This window comes from Bos indicus x Bos taurus, chromosome 17, assembly GCF_003369695.1.
Source record: "Bos indicus x Bos taurus breed Angus x Brahman F1 hybrid chromosome 17, Bos_hybrid_MaternalHap_v2.0, whole genome shotgun sequence".
NCBI classification, from domain to species: Eukaryota; Metazoa; Chordata; class Mammalia; order Artiodactyla; family Bovidae; genus Bos; species Bos indicus x Bos taurus.
This window is the reverse complement of record NC_040092.1, coordinates 14,828,672-14,855,016: the sequence shown is the minus strand read 5'-3', so window position 1 is coordinate 14,855,016 and position 26,345 is coordinate 14,828,672. Positions and strand designations below refer to the sequence as shown.

Genomic DNA, 26,345 nt, shown 5'->3' with positions numbered 1-26,345 from the left:
ATACACAGACATGTATACAGACACCTTCCTGTGTACAAATATAGAGCTGTCTTCTGTGGGAGGGGGGAAAAAGGTGTGGTTCATATACATAATATAGAACCCCTTTCTTTCTTTCTTTTTTTTTTTTTAAAAGAGAAGTAAGAGTATATTTTCGTAACTGTTTCATTTGCATCAAGGAAGAGTAATGAATACTTACCAGGGATTTGGTAGAAGGGATGGAGGAGTGAGCCTTTCACTGTTAACTTTTTTACATTTTCATTTTGAATCATGTGTGACTATTTCTTCAGAAAGTTTTACAAAGTCTAGTTCAGCCCCAAGGCTCATGTGAGAGAGGAGGTAGGACCATGACCTGACTTCCTTGGGCTTCCCTCGTTTCTGTTATATTTCTTGAGTGCCCGCTGGCTGCCTAGAAGTAGGATTCTCTGAGGCTGGGATCTCTGCAGGAAGTGTGGGCTCTACTGGCTATAGCCTTGCAGGCAGCCCCCACGCCAGGCAGTCTGGGGGAATTCCATCTGCCTGTGCAGTTTGACAGGTGATGGGGCTGCAGAGCATGCTGGGAATCTTGTCAGTTTCCTGGGTCCAGCCTCCTACAGGGATGACAGACGCTGAGTGTTCCATGCTCTGTTGCTTTCCCAGATATGGCTTCCCTTCTTGCTGCTCAGAACTCGGATTTCACACCCCAAAGAGAGAGGGGAGACAGAGGAGAGCCAGGAAGGGGTGTTCTGAGATCAGACTAGAGGGATGGATGAACGTGTGCCTTCTGTTATCTGAACTTTAAGTAGGTGGAAAGCTCCCCTATTTCTGTGAAAAGGGTTGGCACAGTCTGAGCTCTTTTACCCATTCAGACCTGAGAGACTGATATTGCAGAGGGGAGACGCAACGCACAGTATGAACAAATCAATCCGTAGTTCTGGGAAGAGGGTACAACCCAATGGCATGAGGGCTGGGATGGGGCAAGGAAACATTTCTTTAGGGTCGACCTGGAGGGCTTCTCAGAGGAGGTGATAATGGAGCAGACCCAAATAAGAAGGAGCAAGCTGTGTGAAGACCAGTGGGAAATGCACTGGGGGCAGAGGGCGCAGCAAATGCAAAGGTCCTTTGGCAGGAACAGAGTGAAGACAATGAGTGAGGTTTGTTTGAGATGAGGACACGGATGTAGGGCTCAAGCTGGGTCAGGAGCCTGATTTAGGGAGTCTTGCTAGGTATGTGGACTTGGGCAAGTCATTCATGCCCTGAGTGCCTCAGTTTCATGCACTGTGAAGTCAGAATAGAAGTCATACCTTCTTCTGAGTTGTTAGGAAGGATTAAATGAGTGAATATATGCAAAGTATTTAGAACAAGCAGCTTGCCACGTGGCGCAGTGGTAAAGAATCCGCCTGCCAGTGCAGGAGACTCAGGAGACTTGGGTTCAGTCCTTGGGTTTGGGAAGATTCCCTGGAAGAGGGCATGACAACCTACTTCAGTATTCTTGCCTGGGAAATTCCATGGACAAAGGAGCCTAGCAGGTTACAGTCCATGGGGTCGCAGAGAGACACTACTGAGCGACTATGCACACATTTAGAACAAGCACAATTATTTAATATTCTCAGCCTTGCTTTAAACACATTGATAGATCCTGGTCACTCTGAGCCACAAGTAAGAGTTAAGTTTTGGTCCCACTTCTTCAGAGCTGTGTGACCTTAAGCAAGTTGTTTTACCTCTCTGAGTGTTAATGCACCCACCTGGATCCTGGGGTGGAGGTATAGATTGAACCAGATGATGTATGTATGTGTGGCAATACCTGACTTGGTGTGGGGACATCAGCTCCCAGGATCCTGCAGGCTGGGTGGAGTGTTCCCGTCAGAACCCTTGGGAAGCATCTCTGAGAAAGTTAGCAGAGCCTCAGACCAGGGCAGCCAGAGGACAGGCGGTTCCCACGGGGTTTCTAGGTTCCCTCTGCCTCTCTGAGCACCAAGATGGTCCCTAATTGGAAGAATCAGCCTGATCCCTTTGCACGCACCCTCAAGGAATCCTCATAGTAATCGTTCAGGGAAGGTGGTACTGTGGCCAATTCAGATGAGGAAACCGAGGCTCAGAGGACTCTAGCAACTTGCCTGCCATCCCACAGTGCATAAGCAGAGGAGTAGGGGATCCCAGCACCCCTGGGGTTCACTGTCCTGCCACTACTGTGCTTTTACTGTGTGTCATCGCCTTGCAGATTTCTAGGAACCCAGAAAGGGTAGGAACAGCCTGCCATACGTTTTTCTCACCTCCAGGCCTTTGCACAATCTGTTCCCCGTGCCCTGGAGCACTCTTTCCATTTCAGGTAATTCGGCATTTGCATGTGGCAGTAACCATCACCCAGGAGAAGATGGAGCATGGCTCCTCTTCTCATCTCTTCATGAAACTCATGTTCTTGGTTCAGAGCTCAGCTTAGCTATTGTTTCCTCCCAGAGAGCCTTCCCTGGCTACCCTCCTTCCAACCTTGGTGTGTTAAATGCCAGTCCCCAGCACTCCGGCAGCTCCTGCGTTGCCTCCTATAATAGCATCACAGCCTGTTGTAATTGTCAGCTTTGTCACCTGCCACCCCCTCGAAACTTGGAGCTCCTCGAGAGTGAGGAGGATGTGTCTTGTTCACCTTTGTACTCACTGGGAACACAAGAGGTTCACGTTGAGGGGGTGAAGGCCCTGGGGACTTTATAACCCGAGCAGTATTGCCCAGGAGCGTGTGTCCGGTATAAAATCTAGCACCACCCCAGCAGCCAGCCCGGGCCATGCCAGCCCCACCAAAAATAGGCCTGAGTGCAAGCTCGCCCACAGAGGGCATCCTCAGGTCTGCACACCCACCTCTCCTTTCCTCTGAGAACCTCGTCGATCAATTTAAAACACAAGCAAGTACTCCCAAACATCTTTGCTGTGCCAGCAAAGCCAACTACCTAGATGGTTAACATTCCTATTAAAAACCCCAGCAAAGGCATTCTCATTGTGTGTCTGAGTGGTGAGCTTGCCTTTCTTCATGGCAGGTGTGGAGTCAAGCCCAGCGTGTGTGTCCTGGGGTGTGACATGGGCCCTGGACGGGAGGAAAAGCTCCTTAGGAGACACTCACTGAAGCGTGTCCCCCGTCACCACCTGGAGCTGGCGTGGAGGTGGCCCTGCTTCCCGTCCACCCGCCCGATGTCTGCTCCTGGAATTGGAAAGGAAACAATAAGAGTGGGATTCTGGGAAAGGTGGAAGGGTCTGTTTTTTTTTCCTTCAGGCTCCAAAACAGCTCCACAGGCATGTCTATATAGATGCCAAGAAGCTGCCAGAAGGAAGAAGAAAAAACAATCTCACAGATCGGGAGCTCAGACCTCATGATGATTGGAGCTAGTGTTTATCAGGCGCCCGTCATCTGCCAGACGCCGGGCTGAGCTGGGATGTTCCCCGCGGCAGCTCACAGAATCCTCCCGGGGATGCTGTGGCCTCCCTGTTCCGTAGATGGGCAAGTCGAGGCCAAGGAGAAGACATGACAGACCAGGGCCACAGGCCACTAAGAAGCAGAGGCAGGATGCAGTTTCTGGTCTGACCCCCAGACTTCATCCTTTGGGGAGGGAACCAGAGATGAGGGAGTCCTGTGCGGCCTGGGCAGGCTTCTAGGGGTGACACAGTACGTTTTCCACCAGAATCTCCCTGCTGGGCGATACTCCTGGGTTATAAAGCCTTCAAGAAGCCCCAGACCGTGGCCTCAGCCCCTTCACCACCTTCTCCCGTGCAACAGGCGCCTCCTCTGCCCTCCTGAAGGGGCCTTGAGGGGTAAGGGCAGGCCAGCAGGTACCACTGTGTTCTTCCTGTTGTCATCAAGGCTTGTGAAGCTAAATGGCCAGACAAGACCCACCCAGCTCCCTTTCCATTTTCTCTGGGGTAGATTATAGTTTGTTTTCATTAAAAAAAAAAATAATGTATTTATTTCATTTATTTTTGGCTGGGCTGGGTCCTCGTTGCTGTGTGGGCGTTTCTTTACTCGTAACGTGTAGGCTTCTCACTGTGGCGGCTTCTCTTGTTGCAGAGCATGGGCCCTAGGGCACTCAGGCTTCAGCGTTTCGGCTTCCAAGCTCTAGAGCACAGGTTCAGTAGTCGTGGCACACAAGCTTATTTGCTTTGCAGCATGTAGGATCTTCCTGGACCAAGGATAGAACCTGTGTCTGCTGCATTGGCAGGTGGATTCTTTAGCACTGAGCCACCAGGGAAGTCCTAGACTGTGGTTTTAACTTGGGATCCTTGAGGAGTCTCTGAACCCCCATAAAATAGGGTGCAGAATTGTGTCCTGGGGGCCCTGGGAGACATGGACCCTCAGCTTTCATGAGATTCTTAAAACAGTGACAGTGCAGTCTACTGTATGTAAATAAGACCCCAAAAGAAAAGTGAAGATAAAGTGAGCACTAAATAATATTTTTTAGAAAAATGAAAAAGGGTGGCTTCCTGCTGAGGGAGGAACAGACATGTGTAGGAGGACTGGTCGCCGACGTCTGAGCTCTCAGGGGCCCTGGGTGCAGTGGTCTCTACCACAGAAGGGAGGGCCGAGAGGCCCCAGCCCTCAGTAACCTCCTCTCCCTTGGTCAGGCAGGGGTGCCCGGATCTCTGCCTACCTCTGGGTGCTCACAGTGTGGAAACATGCAGGAGAGGACTGGATACAAGGGAACTGATTCCTGGGCACCCACAAGCACCCCTGCTCTGGCCCGCTCTGTGCAGCTGGCCCGCTCGTTCTGTGTCCGTGGCAGCTGCAGAGCAGGGCAAGGTGATCATGGGGTCTGCCCCGTGTGGTAGTTCTGAGACATGCTGTCCACGCCATCAGTTCCACACCTTTAAAGATGCAGCAGTTGACCAGATGGTCTTGGACTGTGGCTGAGGTCATAGCTGCTCCTTCTGGGGCCCTTTCCATCCATCATCCTCCCATCCTAAGAGCCCAGTGGGACTTTTGTTACCTGTTTACAGATGAGGACACTGAGGCTCAGACGTGCAGCTGATGGCTCAAGGTTACTTCCATGCATATGTGTAACTGAACTGCTGTGCTATACACCTGAAACTAACATGATCTTGATACTATGAATCAGTTATACTTCTATAAAAAAGGAAAACACAGTCTACAAAAGATGACTTAGATGCTGTGTGTAGAACCCAAATCCAAAACCAGACTTTTTTTTGGGGGGGTAAGGAGAAACTGCCTATCCCACGTGACATAATGTAGACAGTGTGAGGGTCCCTGAGTCTGTCTTATCTGGGAGACGTGACACTGCTGACCCATGACCTTGTTTCGTTTTGTTTTGTTTTTAGATATTGCTTATTTGGCTGTTCCAGGTCTTAGTTGTGGCATGCAAACTCTTAGCTGAGGCAACATATGATCTAGTTGCCTGACCAAGGATTGAACTTGGGGCCCCCTGCACTTGAAGTGCAGAGTCTTATCCACTGGACTACCAGGGCACTGTGCCCCTCACCACAACCTTGTCAATAGTGTTCTACACACTTGTTTACTAAGTTGGCAAGGGGAAAATGGGACCTCGAGATGGATAGGATTAGCTCTGGGTGATTTGGAAAGTTCTAGAACTGTAGGCTACCTATCCTCCAGGGAGGGCAAGCTTGGTGGTGCGCACTGTGAGGGGTGTAGAAAGGGCTAAGAAAGAGGAGGCCTTCTCCAAATCCTGTGGAGTCAGACCTCACAGGTCTGACTGTGAGACTCGCACCGGTTTCAGAAGAAATAGTTGTGTTTTCTCTGCGTGAGAGCAGCTGGTGATCTACTCCAGCACTTCCCAGCTCCACGGACTAGTAGTAATTACATCCCTTATGCATCTTTCCTTCTCGCTTCCCCCACCCCCACGCTGGCAGGATAATTTTTTTGTGAGTTAATGGTTCCCAGAAGGCAGCGTGGAACTTAATCACTGATCAGATATGCCATACGGCCCAATCCTACAGACAAAATGCCTCATGTGTTGATAAGATGCTGCTGCTTTTGCAAAGCACTTTAGTATCTATTATCTCAAGCCCAGGGAACACAGTGTTTTTGGCTCTGGGATACCCACTGCTTTGGGGAGATAAGGTAAGGCCTCCTTTTCCCAGGCTGGAGAGGCCAGGCAAGGTGACGGAAAGGAACCTGGCACCCAGGTCCTGCCAGCCATCCTGTCGCCGGCGCCAGCTTTATTATTAATTCATAAAACCAGAAGGTCAAGTGGGTGATTTCCGCTGGTGGTGGCAGTCACCTTAAGGGCCAGGACAAAAAGGCCTTTGTTGTCCCAGCCCTGTGAGCTTTGTGGACCGGTAGGCTGTCAGAAGTGGGCCTGCAGTTCTCTGCACAGCTCCCTGGGAGGTGAGAGAGCACAGTTTCAGGGCTCAGGTACTTCTGGGATGGAGGGCCGGTGGCCAGGCAGGAGACATCAGCAGGGTTGGTGTGACTGAGTCATACAGCAATGGAAAGAGAAGGGCGGGGGGATCCCTTCCACCTCCTGAGTACCAATACCAGGGTCCCAGTGATCTAAGAACCCCGAGTGAGCACCCAGCACTTCACAGACCTCGCCCACCTGGTAGCTCTCAGGGTTTCCCTTATCTTGTCCTCTCCTGTGTCTCTGAGACCTCAGCTAGAGTCCCCTGTGGGCAGAGACTAGCCTCCCACCACGTTTGCCTTTACCAGCAGATAGGTGTGGGTTTGAATCACGGCACTACTTCTTAACTGTCTAAGCAAGAAAACTTGCCTCCCTGAGTCTCAGTCTCCTCATCTGTAAAATGGAAATGTGTCCTAAGCCTGCTGTGAGGATTAAGTAAGAATTTGAGTAAAGCTCTTCACACACCATCTGTGTTCAGTAGTTGTTGGCAGGTATGAATTATTTTGATTTTTGTAAACCTTTCAGAAGCTGGCCACATATAACCCTTTTAAGGGTATTCTGTAACTTCCTTCAGAAGTTCATATCATCTTTGACATGTCTGCCATCTTTGACATGCCTCAAGTTAGTCATTATCTTGCCCTTGTGCTGATGATCAGGGACCTTCAGTTCAGTTCAGTTGCTCAGTCGTGTCCAACTCTTTGGGACCCCGTGAACCACAGCACACCAGGCCTCCCTGTCCAACTCCCAGAGTCCACCCAAACCCATGTCCATTGAGTCAGTGATGCCATTCAACCATCTCATCCTCTGTCGTCCCCTTCTCCTCCTGCCCTCAATCTTTCCTAGCATCAGGGTCTTTTCAAATGAGTCAGCTCTCTGCATCAGGTGGCCAAAGTATTGGAGTTTCAGCTTCCACATAAGTCCTTCCAATAAAAACCCAGGACTGGTCTCCTTTAGGATGGACTGGTCTCCTTTAGGATGGATCTCCTTGCAGTCCAAGGGACTCTCAAGAGTCTTCTCCAACACCACAGTTCAAAAGCATCAATTCTTCAGTGCTCAGCTGAAGATGTGAGAGTGAGAGTCCAACTCTCACATCTGTATGTGACTACTGGAAAAACCATAGCCTTGACTAGAAACCACTGACTAGACGGAACTTTGTTGACAAAGTAATGTCTCTGCTTTTCAATATGCTGTCTAGGTTGGTCATAACTTTCCCTTCCAAGGAGTAAGCATCTTTTAATTTCAGGGACCTTAGCATGCTTGAATTTGCATCACTCTGTAGTTTTTTTTCTTTATTTTTAAAACCTGTATTTTTATTGTTTTACGCAGTCTCTATTAATTCTTGCAACCATTCTTCCTTACAGATTCAGTTTTCTTCCTTTGTAACACACCTTTCCATAGAGTTTGCAGTCAGTCTCTGAGTTGTCAGCTTTGTCTGAAAATGTCTTTTTTTTTTGGCTAGCCCATGGGGCTTCCCTGGTGACTCGGACAGTAAAGAATTTGCCTGCAATGCAGGAGACCCAGGTTCAATCCCTGATCTCAGGAAGATCCCCTGGAGAAGAGAATGGCAACCCTCTCCAGTATTCTTGCCTGGAGAATCCCATGCACAGAGGAGCCTGGCAGACTACAGTCCATGGGGTTGCAAAGAGTCAGACACAACTGAGAGACTAACATTTCCTTTCGTTTCATAGGAATGGTCATTTGGCTAGGTATAAAATTTGAGATTGCTACATGTTTTCTCTCAGGACTGAAATTTTTGGTCTCTCTCTGTTGTTGAAAAGTCAACTCTTTTGTCTGACTGATATTCCTTTGTGGAAATCTGTTTTTTCCTCTGTGTTTTAAAAATATCTGTTGTGGGAGTTTTTTTTCTTTGTTGGTTTTTTTTTTTTTTTTAATATACTATGCTTTTGTCTAGGTGTGAATTTAATTTATTCTGCTGGGGAATGGTTTATGCTATATTATTTAAAAGCAACTCATGTCTTCCATCATGAAAATATTCTCTCTCCCCTTTCTCCTTATCTTCTTCCTCAGTAATTCCTTTAGAAAGGTGATGAACCCTGTCATTCTGTCCTGAATGCCTCTTTACCTTTCTTTCATATTCCATAGCTTTTTGTTTCTCTGTGCTGTATTTTAAGCTGTGTACTTAAGTCTGTCTTCTAATTCACTCTTTATTTATTACAACTTTGCTGCCTTAGCTTTTTTTTTTTTTTAAGTCTATGGAATTTAAAAAACTATTTTGTAAGTTCTGTATGGTTTTCAGAGTCACCACTTTTGTCATAGGGCACTGTTCTCACATTATTTGAAATAATTTATAGTTTCTGCTGTCTCATCTTCTTGGAGTTCCATTCCATTTATTATTTGTGTCTGCTGATTCTCCTAAATGCTGATCGTTTGCTTGCGTAGTTTGGTTTTTGAGCCTGAGCTCATCTTTGGGCTGTCTGCCCCTGGTTTTCATATCTTTCTGTGTACCTTCATCTCCACATTCATGCCAAGGCCAAAGAGATGAGCTTAGCTGAAGTGCCTCCCTGATGAGAGTACCCTGTGCTCAGGGCTATAGAAGTGGCTCTCACAGTGCTTTGCATCTGTTGTTCTGGATACCTTATTAGGGTTTTCACTGGTCTGGAAACACTATTTACATTAATTCCTCAATTTGGTTTTCCTTCACTACAGAGGTTTGGATTTTTCTCTCATGCATGTCGCAGGCCCACAGTTTTGATTCGTCACAGAGTCCTCCTCCCCCCTCTGCACCATCCCACCTCTTCGGCAGAGTCAGCTTCCCTGTTGGTTCTCTGGGCCAGTGGGAACATTTTTCTGTCCCACCTTACATGGGGAGGCAGCCTTTTGTGCTCTAGCCTTTGTTAGGAGTCTCGCTTCTAACTCATACAGACCCCAGGCCACTGCTGCTACTCAGTGGGCTAGAAGCCTCACACTTAGCTGTTAGAGCCTGGAATTGTTCTGGTACCCCTGGGCCACCTGTCTTACTGCGACTGAGTTTCCTCCTTGCTTCTAGTACCTGAAGATTTCCCAGCTTAGTGATATCTTAAATTTTTTTCTAATTTAATCCAGTGCTTCATGGGTTTGTAATGGAATAGAGAGTCTGTGTTAGCTCTTTGTAGAAGGAACTAGAGTTCTTTTTTTTTTTTCTCTTTTTGTATATTTTTTTTATTTTTTTGTCTGTGGCATGTGGGATCTTAGTTCCCCAATCAGGATCAAACCTGTGCCCCCTGCATTGGAAGCATGGAGTCTTAACCATTGGACCAGTTCTGATGGAACTGGAATTCTTTACTTAAATGTCCTACCATAATAAACCCTTGTACTTTTGGTAAATCTGGAACTGAAAATAGATCTGGAAAGATCTGAAAACCAGTTCCCTATAGGCTCTGAAAGGTGCCCAAATCTCCCCTGTTGTTTTTCTTCCTTAGCTTTAGCCTTTTTTAAAAATATAATTTTTATTTATTCATTTTTGGCTGTGCTGGATCTTGGCTGCTGTGTGGGCCTCTCTCCAGTTGCAGCAAGTGGGCCCTACTCTCTAGTTGTGGCTCACAGGCTTCTCATTGCGGTGGCTTCTCTCGTTGCAGAGCACAGACTCTAGGCTCTCGAGCTTCAGTAATGGCTCCCAGCTCGAGAGCACAGGCTAAGTAATTATAGCACATGGGCTTAGTTGCTCCACGGCATGTGGGATCTTCCTGGATCAGGGATTGAACCGCCTCTCCTGCTTTGGTGGGAGGATTCTTTACCACTGAGCCACCAGGGAAGCCCTAGTCTTTTTATTAAAATGGAGACATCTTTCTGTCTTTAGTGAGGTAAGTGATAATGTGTTTGTTGTCCTAGTCATTTCTTCATTTTGGCAGACAGCACCACAAATGGTCATGAGAGCAGATTCTGGAGTCACAGACCCTGGTTCAAATCCCAGTTCTGCCACTCATATCTCTGTGACCTTGGGGAGTGACTTAACCTCTCAGTTTCCTTATCTGTAAAATGGGTGTGATAATCATGAGAGACAGACATTGTGTTGAGGATTAAATAAGATAATGTGTGTCAAGCATTTGGCTTAGGTCCTGCCTCTGTGTAAATGCTGACACACAGCAGTTACGATTGCTGCTGTAAGGCGAACGGGAAAGGCCAGACCCTAGCCGTGGGAAGATGAGCGTGGATGAGCAGGGCATGGTCTGTGTGATTTTGAGAATTGTCTTGTCTCTCCTGGGAGGAGAATGTTTTCTAAACTCATGTCACTGTACTCTCTCCCAGCATCCCCTCTAGTTCTGAGATTTGGAGGATTCTTTCTGTGCAGGAAAACAAAAAATACAACCCCAAATATCTAACAAGACCTTCAGTACCTAAAATAAATGCCATCTTGCACGCTGGTTCAGGGCTGGGGCAACCTTTTCCTGGGAACTCCTCAGCTCTTGCGTTTACAAAGTGGGTTGAAGTTTGTGTAGAAAGGATTTAAAGGTGCTGGAGGAAGGCCAGCAGTCAGTCTTCTTGTGGCTGCTTCAGCTGTGGAGAATTGAATGGAGGCTGAAAACTTCCTTCTCCAGGCCACGTGCTCCCAGGTGCTTTTTTTTTTTTTTTTTTTAATTCCCAGCAGCGAGGTGTGGTTTGTAGCACGCCCAGCACGTGGCTTCCGCATGGCCGGCAGGTGGAGGACAGAAGCAGGGCGCCTCACACCACGCAGCATCTTGTGTGCACCAGGCATGTGAGAGCGGGTCCCTTCCAGGCTGTGAAGGCCAGTCCCTCACTCTCCCTCCCCAGGCCCTGGCTTAGTCATTGCTTTGGCTGTAGCCCCAGGTGGCTCACAGCACGTTCCCTCTTCCCTGGGAGCCTGGAGGCAGCTGAAGAGCTGAGTAGGTACCACGAGATGAGTGCTTTGGAGGCACAGTAATAACAACCGTGGCAACTCCAGGGTCTCATGCGCCTCCTACCAGGTGCAGTGCTGAGCGTGTAACACAGTTTCTTTTACAATTGGGGCAAAATTCATATAATATGAAATTTATTATCTTAACCATTTAATTTTATTTATATTATTTCTTTTTGGCCATGCCCTGTGGCATGTGGGATCTTAGTTCCCCAGCACCAAGGAATTCTCTTAAACTATTAAAATTTTTTTAAAATTTTGTGTTTGTTTATTTATTTTGGCTGCACCATGCAGCTTGCAGGCTCTTAGTTGCCCAACCAGGAATTGAACCCTGGCCCCCAGCAGTAGAAGCACAAAGTCCAAACCACTGGACCGCCAGGGAATTCCCCCATCTTAACCATTTTAAAGCATACAATTCAGTGGCATTAAGCCCTTTCACAGTGATGTGCCGCCACCACTTCTGTATTTCCCAACCATCTTCGTCACCCCCAAAAGAAACTTCATGCCCATCAGCAAACACTCTAATCTCCCAACTAACTGGCAGCCCCTGGCAACCACTAACCTACTTTCTGTCTCTATGGATCTGCTTGCTTTGGGTGATTCATATAAAAGGGAGCATGCAGTAGTGGCCTTGCGTGTCTGGCTTCTCTCACTTAACGTCACGCTTTCAAGGTTCATCCAGGCTGTAGCAAGTGTCAGTACTTTGCTGGTCTTGTGGTGGAGTAATATGCCATCAGGTGGAGATGCCTCATTTTGCTCATCCATCTACCCGTGGATGGATGTTGGGGTTCCCACGTTTTGACGATTATGCATATTGTGTATGGGGTTTGATTGTTTCTCATGGTATGAACAGCCTCTTGTGGGCGGTGCTATTATTATCTTCATACGGAGGAGGAAGTTACAGTCTCGGGAGGCGGTTTCTTAGGACGTGAAGCTGGGGTGGAACTGGCAGCTCTTGGCAGCAGTGGGTTTAGCTCCCCTTTCTGTCCGGTCGGGCACACCTCTGTGTTTTAGGACTTCGGCTGATGCCAGGGGTTGAGTCCTGGTCAGTCTGTCAGGATTCAGCAGGCCCTGAGAGGCACCAAGACCTTCCCGGTGATGCCACTTGGCATCCTGGCACCTGCATCCAGGCTGGCACTGCTGAGAGGACATGAAGGGGCAGGGTAGCTTGAGGGCACCCACTGAAAAAGGAGCCAGCATGCTCTCAGTCACCCCTGCTTCTCCCAGCTGTGTCTTGAGCTCCCTTCCCTGCCAGGAGCACTACACCTGCGGGCCTCTCAGCAGGTACGCAGCTCCATCATCTGCATCACCGTCCATTTGGTTGCCAGGTGCCTGGGCTCTTGTTTTGTGGCTTAGCATCCTCTGGAAACTCAGAGTAAAGTCTGATTGCCGTTGTATGTGTCCACCCCCCACACCCAGCACCTCTGTTCTTAGTCTGCCTTCGCCCATGCTCAAGGGCTTGGGGCTCCTTGAGTTCCTCCCATTCTGCCTCCACCAGCCCTGCCTCCTGCACCGGGCCCTCAGCCTCTGGGATCCCAATGGCATCACCTCCCAGCCCATCCCTGTGGACTAGCAGCCCCACTTGATGCTCCTTGGCCAGCAGATGCCCCTCTTAGGGTCCTGGATCACAGCGAGGTGAGGGCTCTGCCTTTTGTGTCTGCGTCCTTGGCATCTGGCAGGTGCCCAGCAAATCAGAGGCACTCAGTACATGTCTCTCAGAGTGATGGGGGCACCCGTCAGGGGATGAAGCAGACACAGCTGTACCCCAGGGGGGCGTCTGTCAGGCCCCCACTCCCTTGAGACCAGCACAGATTCTGGAAGGAAGGAGCAAGTGGTATTTTGTATGCCTGCCACCAGGCTCGAACAGTCCTGACCACCCCATAGTGGACGTGGGTGAATGCGGGTCTCCCATTTCCTCCCGAGTCATGTAGGGGAGGCTGGACCCTGCAGGGGATTTGGGGCTGGCTTCTCTGCTCCTAGTCTCCACCTGCCCTCCTTCCTGAGTGTTGTCTCTGACCTCCTGATCTATGCGATTCTCCTTCCCCCAGTGAGCACAACCCCTCCTAGCATAGCAGGGGGCAGGCTGAGCGGCGGGGCCAGGGCCAGGCAGAGACCCCATGTCCATAGCCACTCCTCACTGCCCCCCTGCCCCTGGCAGGCACCCATCCAGTCTGTGTCTGTAGGTTTGCCTACTCTGGCCTTTGCAGATAAATGGAATCACACACCTGTGGCCTTTTGGGTCTGGTTCCTTTCCTTCAGCAGAATGTGTTCAGGGTTCATCCACGTTGTAGCTGGCATCAGTAGTTCATCCTTTTTTATGTCTGAATAATAGTCCACTGTATGGATAGAGCACACATTTATTAAATCAGTTTTAATCAAATATTCTTTGTTTCCTTAAATATGTAGTTTTTTTTTTTAGTAAACAAACAAACTGACTATGGGAGGAAAGAAAAGATTTGTGTTCCTGGCCTTTTTCCTCCTTCAGTTTTATTGACATATAGTTGATATACAGCACTACATAAGTTTAAGGTGTACAGCATAAAGATTTGGTTTACATAGATCATGAAGTGATTATCGTAATAAGCTTAGTGAACAGCCATCATTTCATATAGATTCAATTAAAGAAGAAACAGAAAAAAATTTTCTTGTGATGAGAACTTTTAAGATTTACTCTCAATAACTTTCATGTATAACATACAGCAGTGTTAATTATATTTATTATATACTATCATCCCTAGTACTTTTAATTTAAGTTTTATTATATTAGAGTATGGTTGATTTACAACGTCATGTTAGTTTCAGGTATGCAGCAGCGTGATTCAGTTATCCATGTACGTTCTTTTTCAGATTCTTTTCCCATATAGGATATTATAGAATATTGGGTAGTTCTCTGTGCTATCCACTGGGTATAGGACCTATATAGTAGGCCCTTGATGATTATTTTATATATAATGGTGTGTATTATCTTTGTTCCTAGCTCCTAGTTTATCCCTCCCCTCCACCTTTCCCTTTTGGTAACCATATCTTTGTTTTTGATATCTGCAAGTCTGTTTCTATTTTGTAAATAAATTCATTTGTATTTTTTTTTTTAGAATTCCACATGTAAGTGATACCTATGGTATTTGTCTTTCTCTTTCTGATTTCACTTAGTATGAAGGTACATCCTTGTTACAGTAAATGACATTATTTCGTTCTTTTTTATGATTGATGAATATTCCATTGTATGTGCCCATCTTTTTTATCCATTCCTCTGGCGGTGGACATTTAGGTTGCTTCCATGTCTAGGCTATTGTAAACAGTGCTGCAATGAACACTGGAGTGCGTGTATATGGTTTTCTTCAGAAATATGCCCAGGGGTGGCCTTGCTGGATCATATGGTAGTTCTGTTTTTAGATTTTTAAGGAACCCTATACTGTTCTCTATAGTAGGTGCGCCAACTTAGATTCCCACCAGCACTGTAAGCAGGTTCTATTTTCTCCACACCCTCTCCAGCATTTATTGTTCATAGACTTTCTGATGATGGCCATTCTGACTGGTATGAGGCAGTAACCTCACTGTAGTTTTGATTTTCATTTCTCTGATAATTAGCGATGTTGAGCATCTTTTCATGGGCTTATTTGGCCATCTGTATGTTGTCTTTGCAGAAGTGTCTGTTTAGATCTTCTGCCCACTCTTTGAGTTTTGTTGTTTCTTTTTTATATTGAGCTGCATGAGCTGTTTTTTTAATCCATTCACCTGTTGAAGGACATCTGGGTTGTTCCTACGTTTTGGCTGTTGTGCATAGGGCTGCTGTGAGCATTTGTTTACGGGTTTCTGTGTGGATGTACATTTTTGTTTATCCTGGGTACATGCTTAGGAGCAGGATTTCTGGATTCGGTGTAAATCTATGTTTAGTTAGAAGAGGAATCACCAGACTGTTTTCCATAGTTGCTGGATCATTTTCCACTCCCATCTGCAACGTCTGAGGGATCCACTTTCTCCATGGTATCACCAGTGCTTGATATTCTCTATTTTATTTTCATTATAGCCATAGAAGGAAAAAAATTTAAATAAGATTACACAAGTTATCCCTATTAATTGCAGGAAACTTAAACGATAGATACGTAGCTCAGCAGGTAAAGAATCTGCCTGAAGTGCAGGAGTCCTGGGTTCGATCCCTGGATTGGGAAGATCCCCTGGAGAAGGAAATGGCAACCCACTCCAGGATCCTTGCCTGGAAAATCTCAGGGACAGAGGAGCCTGATGGGCTACAGTCCATGGTGTCACAAAGAGTCGGGCATGACTGAGCGACTAACACTTACTTACTTAAGCAAAATAAGGAGCTAGAGGAGACAAATATCCTGTCATGCTACCATCTGGAACAATCTACTGTTTTGTTGTAGCCTTTTCCTAATTTTTCTTTTGTACACACTTGTATATCAATGTGTTAATGAGATCTTTCATGTAAATAAGATCTTTGTTGCCTGTTGGTTTTCCCATAGAATGATATTCCATGAGTATTTTTCTGTGTCCCACAATACTAAAACAATTTTCAGCATTTATTTAACCAGTTTTCTGTGGCCCAGCATTTACCCAATTCTTTTTTTTTTTTTTTTTTTTTTACTGTTCGAAATAGGCAATGGTGATTACTCTTATGTATTTATCTTTGTATATTTGTCTCTGTTCTTTAGGATTCATTCCTAGGGACAAGTTGCTGGTTCAGAGCACAAATACCAGGCACTGTTCAGCACAAATATAATGTGAGGTAGAATAATTCTAAATTTTCAGTGAACTATAGATGGAACATAATTCTAGATTTTCTAGTAGCCACATTAAAAAAAATAAACAACTGAAGTTAATTTTAATGATGTATTTAACCTAACTAAAATATTTCAAATATAATTAATAGAAAAGGTATTAAGACAGTTGTCACGTGTTTTGTAATAAGTCTTTGAAAGCTGGTATGTTTTTTCACACATCAGCCCATCTTCATAGCTACTTGTGGCTGGTGGCTCTGTATTGGGCCCTGCAGATGTATACTTTTCCTTTTAAACTTTTGATACAAAAGCGACAGGTCAGCCCCCACCCCGTCCCCCGCAACCCTGCCAGCCCTGGATGAGGCAGATTAAACTCCCACCACTCCCATGGAAGGGTGTGCATTTCCCTCAGGTTGAAATCTAAAACCCCAAATAACCAGGTCCAGATGCCAGGCACCGAGGTGTCTCTGCCTCTCGTTCCCATGGCAACTGTGACCTCACAGTGGGGGTGGGGGAAACAGAGAGGGCTCAGAGTGAGGAGCAGGGAAACTTTGAGAGGGATCATGAGATCAAGGGATCATGAGAACCCTTGAGGGAAGGACAGACAGGGCCTTCCAGGGTGTAACATGGGCACATGTGTATGGGGGACCCTGTGTGACAGGATCAACCTGGGAGGCTGGTGATGAGGGCACATAGAACTTTGTTAAGGACTGAGTTCTTGGCTCTGAAGGTTTGGGTGCCAAAAAGGGAACCCGAGCTGCAGGAGTTTTCCTCCTGATTCCTCTGCTTTCAGTGCAGCAGGGCAGAAAGGTGTGTGGTGCACACGTGTGCTTGCCTTTTGGATGGCATCAGCTGAAAACTCTTCATTAGAGAAACCTGGCCTACGGTGGTTTATAGTTTATTCACCGTTCCTGTCTGTGTGGCCTGGGACAGGTCTCAGTGTTCCCATCTCTAGGTTGGGGGAAAAGCTGTGCCTGCCTGGTAGGATTGATTGAGGCTTATGTGAGCCAAGGCTCGTCAAGAATAGAGTCGGGCGCTGTGCCCAGGACACAGCTTGATGAATGCCTCTTGTTAATTAACAGCTATGGTTGTTGTCATGATGGTGCACTAACTTTTTAAAAACATTTTATTTATTTATTTTTATCTGTACTGGGTCTTTGTTGCTGCGCCCTGCGTGCTTTCTTTAGTTGTGTCTAGCAGGGGCTACTCTGGTTGCTGTGCGTGGGCTTCTCATTGCAGTTCCCTTGTTGCAGAACACAGGCTCTAGGCGTGCAGGCTTCAGCAGCTGCGGCACACGGGGGCTCAGCAGCTGCGGCTCAGGGGCTTCGTTGCCCTTTGGCATTTGGAATCGTCCAGGACCCGGGATTAAACCCGCATCCCGAGTTGGCAGGCAGATTCTTTACCCCTGGCCCACCAGGGGCGGCCTAACTTACTTTTCAGCGGCTTTACTGAGCCGTCACTCACCTCCTGCATCTCACGCCTTTACAGTGTGCTCAACTTTTAGCGTCGGAGAAGGCAGTGGCACCCCACCCCAGTACTCTTGCCTGGAAAATCCCATGGACGGAGGAGCCTGGTGGGCTGCAGTCCATGGGGTCGCTAAGAGTCGGGCACGACTGAGCGACTTCACTTTCACTTTTCACTTTCATGCACTGGAGAAGGAAATGGCAATCCACTCCAGTGTTCTTGCCTGGAGAATCCCAGGGACGGGGGAGCCTGGTGGGCTGCCATCTATGGGATCACACAGAGTCGGACACGACTGAAGCGACTTAGCAGCAGCAGCAGCAGCAGCTCTTAGTATAATCAAAGGGTTGGGTAACAATCTCATTCTAGAACCTTGTCAACCCCCTCTGAAGAAACTCCTTTGCTATTATCAGTGATTCCTTCTCTCCTTCCTCAGCCCCAGGCAACCACTGGTCTACTTTCTGTGTCTGTGGCTTGGCCTCTCTAAGCGTTTTGTGTAAAGAGGATTCTGCCAGGCGTGGGCTTTGTGATCAGCGTCTCTCACTTAGCACAGTGTCTTCAAGGGAACTCATCTTTCTTGGAGATGGTTTAGCAGCATGTGTTTGGCTATAATTTCTGATCATTATTTTGCAACACATCAGTGTATTTTTGAATTTTCTATTGAAATATAATTGATTTATAGTGTTGTATTACTTTCAGGTGTACAGCAAAGTGATTTAGTTACATATATTCTCTTTTAGATGCGTTTCCATTATGGGTTATTACAAGATACTGAGTATAGTTCCCTGTGCTATACAATAGGACCTTGTTGTTGTTCTATTTCATATATAGTGGTGTGTTTATGTTAATTCCAAGCTCCTAATTTCTTCTTCCCTCCCTCTTGCCCCTTTGGTTAACCATAAATTTGTTTTCTATGTCTGAAAGTCCACTTATGCTTTGTAAATTCATTTGTATCGTTTTTTAAGATTTCACACATGAGCACTGTCATAAGAGACTTTCTTGGTCTGATTTATTTGATTCAGAATGCTAATCTCTAGATCCGTCCCTGTTGCTGCAAACGGCATCAGTGTATTCCTTTTTTTTTTTTTTTTTTTTTTGATCTGTGGGGACTCTAATTGACCAGTAAACTCTGATCACCCGGGCTTCCCAGGTGGCACCGTGATAAAGAGTCTGCCTGCCGATGCAGGGGACGCAAGAGATGTGGGTTCGATCCCTGTGTTGGGAAGATCTCCTGGAGTGGGAAATGGCAAACCACTCCAGTATTCTTGCCTGGGAAATCCCATAGACAGAAGAGCCTGGTGGGCTGCAGTCCATGGGGTCCCAAAGAGTCAGACACAGCTGAGCGACTGAGCGCGCACACACACACAATCCGATCACCCAAAGGGAGGCAGTGTGGGGTGTCAGCTACAAACAAAACAAGCAGACTGAATCACACATGTTCTGTCAGACAAACTATGTTCATATCCTGGGGCTGCTGCTTTCTAAGTTTAGTGACCTTGAGCAAACTCCCGACCCCCTCAGGACCTCCATTTCTTGTCTATAAAGTGGGAATTGTCGGTCAGTCACAGGGTCACGGAAAGGATTAAATAGTACATGTGTGCCCGGGATGTGTACTTGCCAGTGAATGATTCACCATTAACACTATTTTTGAGATTCCTCAGCTGTCCCATATGGGACCTGCTTAAATCCTTATATGACTAAGAAGTATACATTGTATATTATGGAAGATTTGGAAAATATAGATGAGTGGAAGCAAAACAAACAAGAAGAGTCTTTAATCCCAATGTTGAGAGATAATTGCTATTATTATTTTGGGAAAACAAGTTGACTTCCATTACTTGCATGCATTTATGTATATTTAGATGTTCCCCCCAAAATGGAGTCTTGCTGTCTTTGTAGCAGGTTGTTTTAGACAACATTATGTTAGAATGTATGTTCCTGTTAAATACACAGCTGTCCCTTTTAAAGTCAGCATCCTTTTTAAAATCTTTTTTTTCGGCTGCGCTGCCCGCCCAGCATGTGAGATCTCAGTCCCCCAGGCAGAGATCAAACCTTCGCCCCCTGCAGTGGAAGTGCGGAGTCTTAATCACTGGACCACCAGGGAATTCTCAGCGTCCTTTTTTATTGTTTAATTGGCTAAACACACCATAAGGTGGGGGCTTCCCGGATGGCTCTGTAAAGAACTAACCTGCAGTGCAGAAGACACAGGAGACACGAGTTCGATCCCTGGGTTGGGAAGATCCCCCGGAGGAGGAAACGGCAACCCACTCCCATATTCTTGCCTGAAAAAATCCCATGGACAAGAGGAGCCTGGTGGGCTACAGTCCAAAAGGTTGCAAAGAGTCAGACAACTGAGCACGCACACACACACCATAGAATACTTAACTGACCTGCTTTTGGGGGGCACTGAGATTGAGTCCAGTTGTTAAGCTGTTGTGGAGAATACACAGTGAACACACTTACAAACTCATCTCACTGTACCTGTTGGATTTATTCTTTCAGGATAGATCCCCGACATGTAGCATTACTCAGCTTCTCAAATGTCTTATTGCACGGTCACCTATAGAAAAGTGCATCACGCATGAGCATACAGTTCCACAAACTTTTCACAGCTGTGTAACCTGCTGCTGGGTCAAGAATGAAACCTTTCCAGCCCCCAGAAACCCTCTCATGCCCCGTTCAAGTTACTACCCCGTCAAGGGCAACTGCTGTTGTAACTTTAAAAAAATTAAGACTTTGTTATTAGCCATTTAAGGTTAACAGCAAATTAATGGGAAGGAAAAGAGATTACATGCACCCCAGCCCCCAGGCTTCCCTGGTGGCTGAGATGGTAAAGAATCCACCTGCAGTGTGGGAGACCTGGGTTCAATCCCTTGGTTGGGAAGATCTCCTGGAGAAGGGCATGGCAACCCACACCAGTATTCTTGCCTGGAGAATCCCCATGGACAGAGGAGCCTGGTGGGCTACAGTCCATGGGGTTGCAGAGTCGGACACGACTGAGCAACTGAGCGACTAAGCCCAGCACAGCACGCCTGCCCCCACCCACATGCACAGCCTCCCTACCATTAACACCCCCTGCAGCATGGGGCCTTTGTTATAATTGATGGATCTACACTGACATATCAACACCCAGAGTTCATGGTTTACATCAGGCTTATGTTAGGTTCCTTGGTGTCCAGGCTTCCCTAGTGGCTCAGACAGTAAAGAATCTGCCTGCAGTGCAGGAGACCTGAGTTCGATCCCTGGGTCAGGAAGATCCCCTGGAGAAGGGAATGGCCATCCATTCCAGTATTCTTGCCAGGAGAATTCCATAGACAGAGGAGCCTGGCGGGCTACAGTCCATGGGATCACAAAGATTCAGACACGACTGGGCAACTAACCCTTTTTCACTTCACTTTGGTGTCCTACATTCTTTGAGTTGGACAAATGTATAAGGTTCACACAGAGTAGGTTCACTGCCCTGAAAATTCTGTGTGCTTCATCAGCTCATCTTTCCCCTGGTAACCACTGGTCTTATTACTGTCTTGGTAAGTTTTGCCTCTTCCAGAAGGTCGTGTAGTTGGAATCATACCGTATGTAGCCTTTCTAGACTGACTTCTAATACTGCAGATGAGCTCTGCCGGGTTTTGTGCTTTATGTAAATGGAGTCATAAAGTATGTACTCTTTTCATACCTGGCTTCTGCTTGTTGTTATGTTTTGAAAACCACCCTAGTTAATGGCCTACTACGCGTTCATCTTCTGCTGCATACTATTCCATTGTTTGAATATACCACCCACTCTGGGCTTCCCAGGTGGCACTAGTGGTAAAGACCTTGCCTGTTGGATCCCTGGGTTGGGAAGATCCCCTGGAGTAGGAAATGACAACTCTCTCTAGTATTCTTGCCTGGAAAATCCCGTGAAGAGGAGCCTGGTGGGCCACAAAGAGTCAGACATGACTGAGCGACTGGGCCCTGAACACCCACTTTATTCTGCTGCTGTGGGGCATTCAGGTAATTTCCAGTTTGTTGTTGCTGTTCAGTTGCTAAGTTGTATCCAACTCTTTGCAGCCCCATGGGCTGCAGCGCTCCAGGCTTCCCTGCCCTTCACTGTTTCCCGGAGTTTGCTTAAACTCATGTCCACTGAGTCAGTGATGCCATCCAACCATCCCATCCTCTGATGCCCCCTTCTCCTCCTACCTTCAGTCTTTCCCAGCATCAGGGTCTTTTCCAGTGAGTCGGCTCTTCACATCAGATGGCCGCCAAAGTATTAGAGTGTCAGTATTCAGCATCAGTCCTTCCAAGAATATTCAGGGTTGATTTCCTTTAGGATTGACTGATTTGATCTCCTTGTAGTCTAAGGGACTCTCTAGAGTTTTCTAGCACCACAATTTGAAAGCATCAATTCTTCAGCTCTCAGCCTTCTTTATGGTCCACCTGTCACATCTATACATGAATACTAGAAAAACCATAACTTTGACTATAAAAACCATCACTTTGTTGGCAAAGTGATGTCTCTGCCTTTTAATACACTGAGTTTGTCATAGCTTTTCTTTCAAGTAGCAAGTGTCTTTTAATTTCATGGCTGTAGTCTTGTGTTAGTATGTGCTAAATTGCTTCAACTCTTTGCAACCCTATGGACAGTAGCCTGCCAGGCTACTCTGTCCATGGGATTTCCCAGGCAAGAATACTGGAGAGGGTTGCCATTTCCCCCTCCAGGGGATCTTCCCGATTCAGGGATCCAACCCGCATCACTTACATCTCCTGCATTAATAGGTGGGTTCTTTACCACTAGCACCACATGGCTGAAGTCCAGGGCTCTTCAGATCATACTGCCTCTGATTGAGTGCAAATATGCTTTTTTTTTTTTTTTTTTAATTTTGCTACACTGGGTCTTAGTTGTGGCCTGTGGGATCTAGTTTCCGGACCAGGGATGGAACTTGAGTGCCCTGCATTGCAAGCACAGAAATGCATGTTTGGACCACCAAGGAAGTCCCAGCAAATATGCATTTCTGTTGGGTGCATGGGCCAGACCATGGAATATGTGAATGTCTGTGCTAACATGCATGTGACGCAAATGGCTGTATTTTTCTCTGGAAAAGTAGTGACTGTCCCCAGGGCTTACCTAACCTTTCCAAGCATCAGTTTCTACATCTGTACCATGGGATGTGGCCCCCCTCCCATGGTTTCCTGAGAACAGATGAGCTAATGCTTGGAGATGTCCCACTCCCCCAGCACATGGCAGGCCTTCAGGATGGCTTGGTCGTTGTAGTGATCATTTCTAGCCAACTACAGCTTCTAGAGAAGCTTGAGAACTCTGAGTTGTAGATTCTTGAAGAGATGACAGCTGGAGCCTGAGGCCAAAAAGGAAAAAAAAAGAACATGAAGTAAGGTGGCCACTTGACCCCAGATATTAGCCGCCTTAAACAGGAAGAGAAAAGCTGCTTGAGGGATGAGAGATGTCGAGTGTGGTGGGAGGAGTGAGCCCTGCCCCAGGCCAGAGGCGGTTTCAGAAATTTTTGCCTGAACTGTATGCAGTCCCCCGGGGCTTCTCTGGTGGCACAGTGGTAAAGAACCCACCTGCCAATGCAGGAGACACGGGTTTAATCCCTGGGTCAGGAAGATCCCCTGGAGGAGGAAATGGCAACCCACTCCAGTGTTCTTGCTTAGGAAATCCCATGGACGGAGGAGCCTGGCGAGCTGCAGTCCATGAAGTCGCCAAAAGTTGGGCACAACTTAGCGACTGAACACATACATAGTCCCCAGACACCAGGCTTGAGGGCCTCGAACACCAGGATGTTCTGGGAAAAGAGGCAGTGTTGCGTAGCGGTTGGGGGGTGTGGTCTTTGGAGTTGGGGAGACTTGGGGTTGAATCCCAACTCTGCCAATCACAGTTGTGTGAGTACAGCACCCTCCGAGCTGCACTATTCAAATGATGTAACAGAGGAGAAAAGTATCTGTTCACAGGGTGTTTTGAGGAGGAGGTGAGAAGGTACACAGAAGTGTCTAATATTGTGCATTTCGTAAAGCAAGCATGTGGGTGGAAACTCTCTAAATCCTGGAACCCACGAGGTCTGGTCTTAGCTGTGGAAGAAAACAGGGCCCACCTACTAAAAATGGTAATTAAAAAGCAAACCTGTATGTGGGTTTTCTGAAACAGTTGGGGATGGGGAGAGGAGGAATTGGCTGAAGACAGTTCAGTTGGTACAGAATCTGCCTGTAATGCAGGAGACCTGGGTTCGATCCCTTTGTTGGGAAGATCCCCCAGAGAAGAGAATGGTGACCCACTGCAGTATTCTCCCCTGGAGAATTCCATGGACAGAGGAGCCTGGCAGGCTACAGTCCATGGGATCACAAAGAATCAGACATATAGATACCTGTGTGTTTTTAGGGGCTTCTCAGGTGGCACTAGTGGTAAAGAACCTGCCTGCTAATGCAGGAGATGCAAGAGAGGTGGGCTTGATCCCTGGGTCGAGAATATCCCCTGAAGGAGGAAATGGCAACCTACTCCAGTATTCTTGCCTGGAGAATCCCAGAGGAGCCTGGCAATCTACAGTCCATAGGGCAGCAAAGAGTCGGACACGACTGAAGCGACTTAGCTTCAGAAGGTACAGTCTTCCACTTATTTATTTATGTTCCAAATGTGATGGGTTTATTTTATTTTACTCTGATGCAAAACCAAAGACTCCACTACTGCCCAGAGACCAGTATGTTACAAGGTCCTGAAAAAGTGGCGTGGGACACGCAGAACGTGATGGACAGCCGCAGGGGCGGGTCATCTCCTTTGTACATGACACTACACCGTCCTGAGGAACACGTTGAAAATAACACTGTGAAACTGAAGGGCGGCACGAACGTGGCAACCTCTGGGCATGCCTCCAAACACGCCTCCCCTTAGGATGGGCTCCGAACCCGGGCTTCAGTGTGGGGAGGATCAGAATCCTTCGGAAGAATAAGAAGTTCATGCTTTTGAAATTTCAAAGAAGAATTTTAAGGCCCAAACACGTTTCTCTTCACCTCCAAACCACATTAAGCTTCCAGTTCCAATCCCAGCTCGACTGTGTGCCCTCCTGCATTGATGTTCTTTCCATCGATTAGAGCTGACAGGGTCAGTTTCCCTCCAGGTCGAAGGGTCTGAGTGTAACCCAGTCCAATCAGGCTGGTATTATTTACTTGAGCAGAGAGAGAAGTTCTAGAGTCCAGCGTGTACTTAGCAGAGATGCCAAAGTGGGTGTTGTTCCCCTCACCCATCCACGTGACATTCATTAACATTTCAGTCTTGTCGCTCACCTTCTGGCAGACGGACCCTCCAAATTCGTGCCGTCATTCCTGTGAGTGTGCAGCTGGAGGTCTGCGGCTTTGTAACCCAAGGCAAAATTATTCTGTGACAATTTGGAATCAGCTGTGTCAGAACTCATCTGATAGCAAGTCAACCTTCAAAGGCCAGCACAGCCCAGCCATAGATGGTTGACCAGAAAAATCTATATCAATATGACTGCCAAGACTGAAACAATCCCCTTTATAGGAGGCCTTCACTTTCCCATTCTTCTTTCCTGTGTGCAGTACAAATATGGTATTAAGAGTCGGTTTCAGTCCTTCAGCCGACTTATTCTCCCAAGCAATTTCTGTCCCAGGAGTATTGTCTGTGTTCCACTCTTGGGTGAAGGTCAGGCTGTAGTTACCAACCTTGTATTTGCCTCTAGGTTGCCTGATGCTTTCCCTGTATCTGTGTAAGCATTACCAGAAGTAGAAAATTCCACTCCACTATATGACTTGGTTCCCAGATCTATTTTGACCGTGCCAAATCCATATCCTTTATTGAAGACATCTTTAGCAGCCTCTCCTAGGTCACAGGAAGTCGGTTACCCCATCTCCGGCCGGAGGGCCTCTCCGCTCTGCCTGGGGCGCTGCTGAAGGTCTTCCAATCTGAGGATGTAGTGTATCTCTCCATCTGTTTATGTCATCTTCGATTTCTTTGATCAGTGTCTTGTAGTTTTCAAGTCACAGGTCTTTTGCCTCCTTAAGTAGGTGTATTCCTAGGTATTTATCCTTTCTGGTGTAATAGGTTATTTCCTGAATTTCCCTTCTGCTCTTACATTGTAAGTGTATAGGAATGCAAGTGATTTCTGTGTAACTAATTTTGTATCCTGCAGTTTTACCAAATTCCTTGAGCTTTAGTAGTTTTCTGGGAGCATCTTTAGGATTTTCTATGTATAGTATCATGTCATCTGCGAGCAGTGACAGCTTTACTTCTTTTTCCAATTTATGTGCCTTTTGTTTCTCTTTCTTCTCTGATCGCTGTAGCTAGGACTTCCAAAACTGTGCTGAGTTTAAGTGGTAACAGTGGACATCCTCGTCTTGTCCCTAATCTTAGAGGGATACTTTCAGCTTTTCATCGCTGAGAATGATGTTAGCTCTGGGTTTGTCATATATGGGCTTTTTAATGTTGGGGTGAGTCCCCTCTGTGCCCACTTTAGGGAGAATTTTTATCATAAATGGATGTTGAATTTTGTCAAAAGCTTTTTCTGCATCTATGGAGATGATTATATGGTTTTTATTCTTCAGTTTGTTAATGTGGTATATCACCGACTGATTTGAGGATATTGAAGAATCCTTGCATCCCTGGGATAGATCCCACTTGATCATGGTGTGTGTTCCTTTTAATGTATTGTTGGATTTGATTTGCTAGTATTTTGCTGAGGATTTTTTTTTTTTTTTTAGTATTTATTTACTCATGTATTGGCCATGGTGGGTCTTCATCGCTGCACACAGACTTTCTCCTGTTGCATCTAGCGGGGGTTACTCTTCATTGGTGTGGGGACTTCTCATTGTTGCACAGGCTCCAGGCATGCGGGCTTCAGGAGTCGCAGTGTGTGGGCTCAGTAGTTGTGGCTCCCGGGCTCTAGAGAGCGGGCTCAGTAGTTGTGGCACATGGGCTTAACTGCTCCGAGGCATGTGGGATCTTCCAGGACCAGGGATTGAACTGACATC

At 46.8% G+C, this 26,345-nt stretch overlaps 1 protein-coding gene and 1 pseudogene across 4 annotated transcripts in view; one reads left to right on the top strand and one right to left on the bottom strand.

Annotated features, from left to right (window-relative positions):
- Positions 1-26,345, top strand: part of TESC (tescalcin) — a 64,406-nt gene that overhangs the window by 1,435 nt on the left and 36,626 nt on the right. The gene's annotated exons all lie outside the window — the stretch shown is intronic.
- Positions 24,193-25,213, bottom strand: LOC113875139 (annotated as a pseudogene).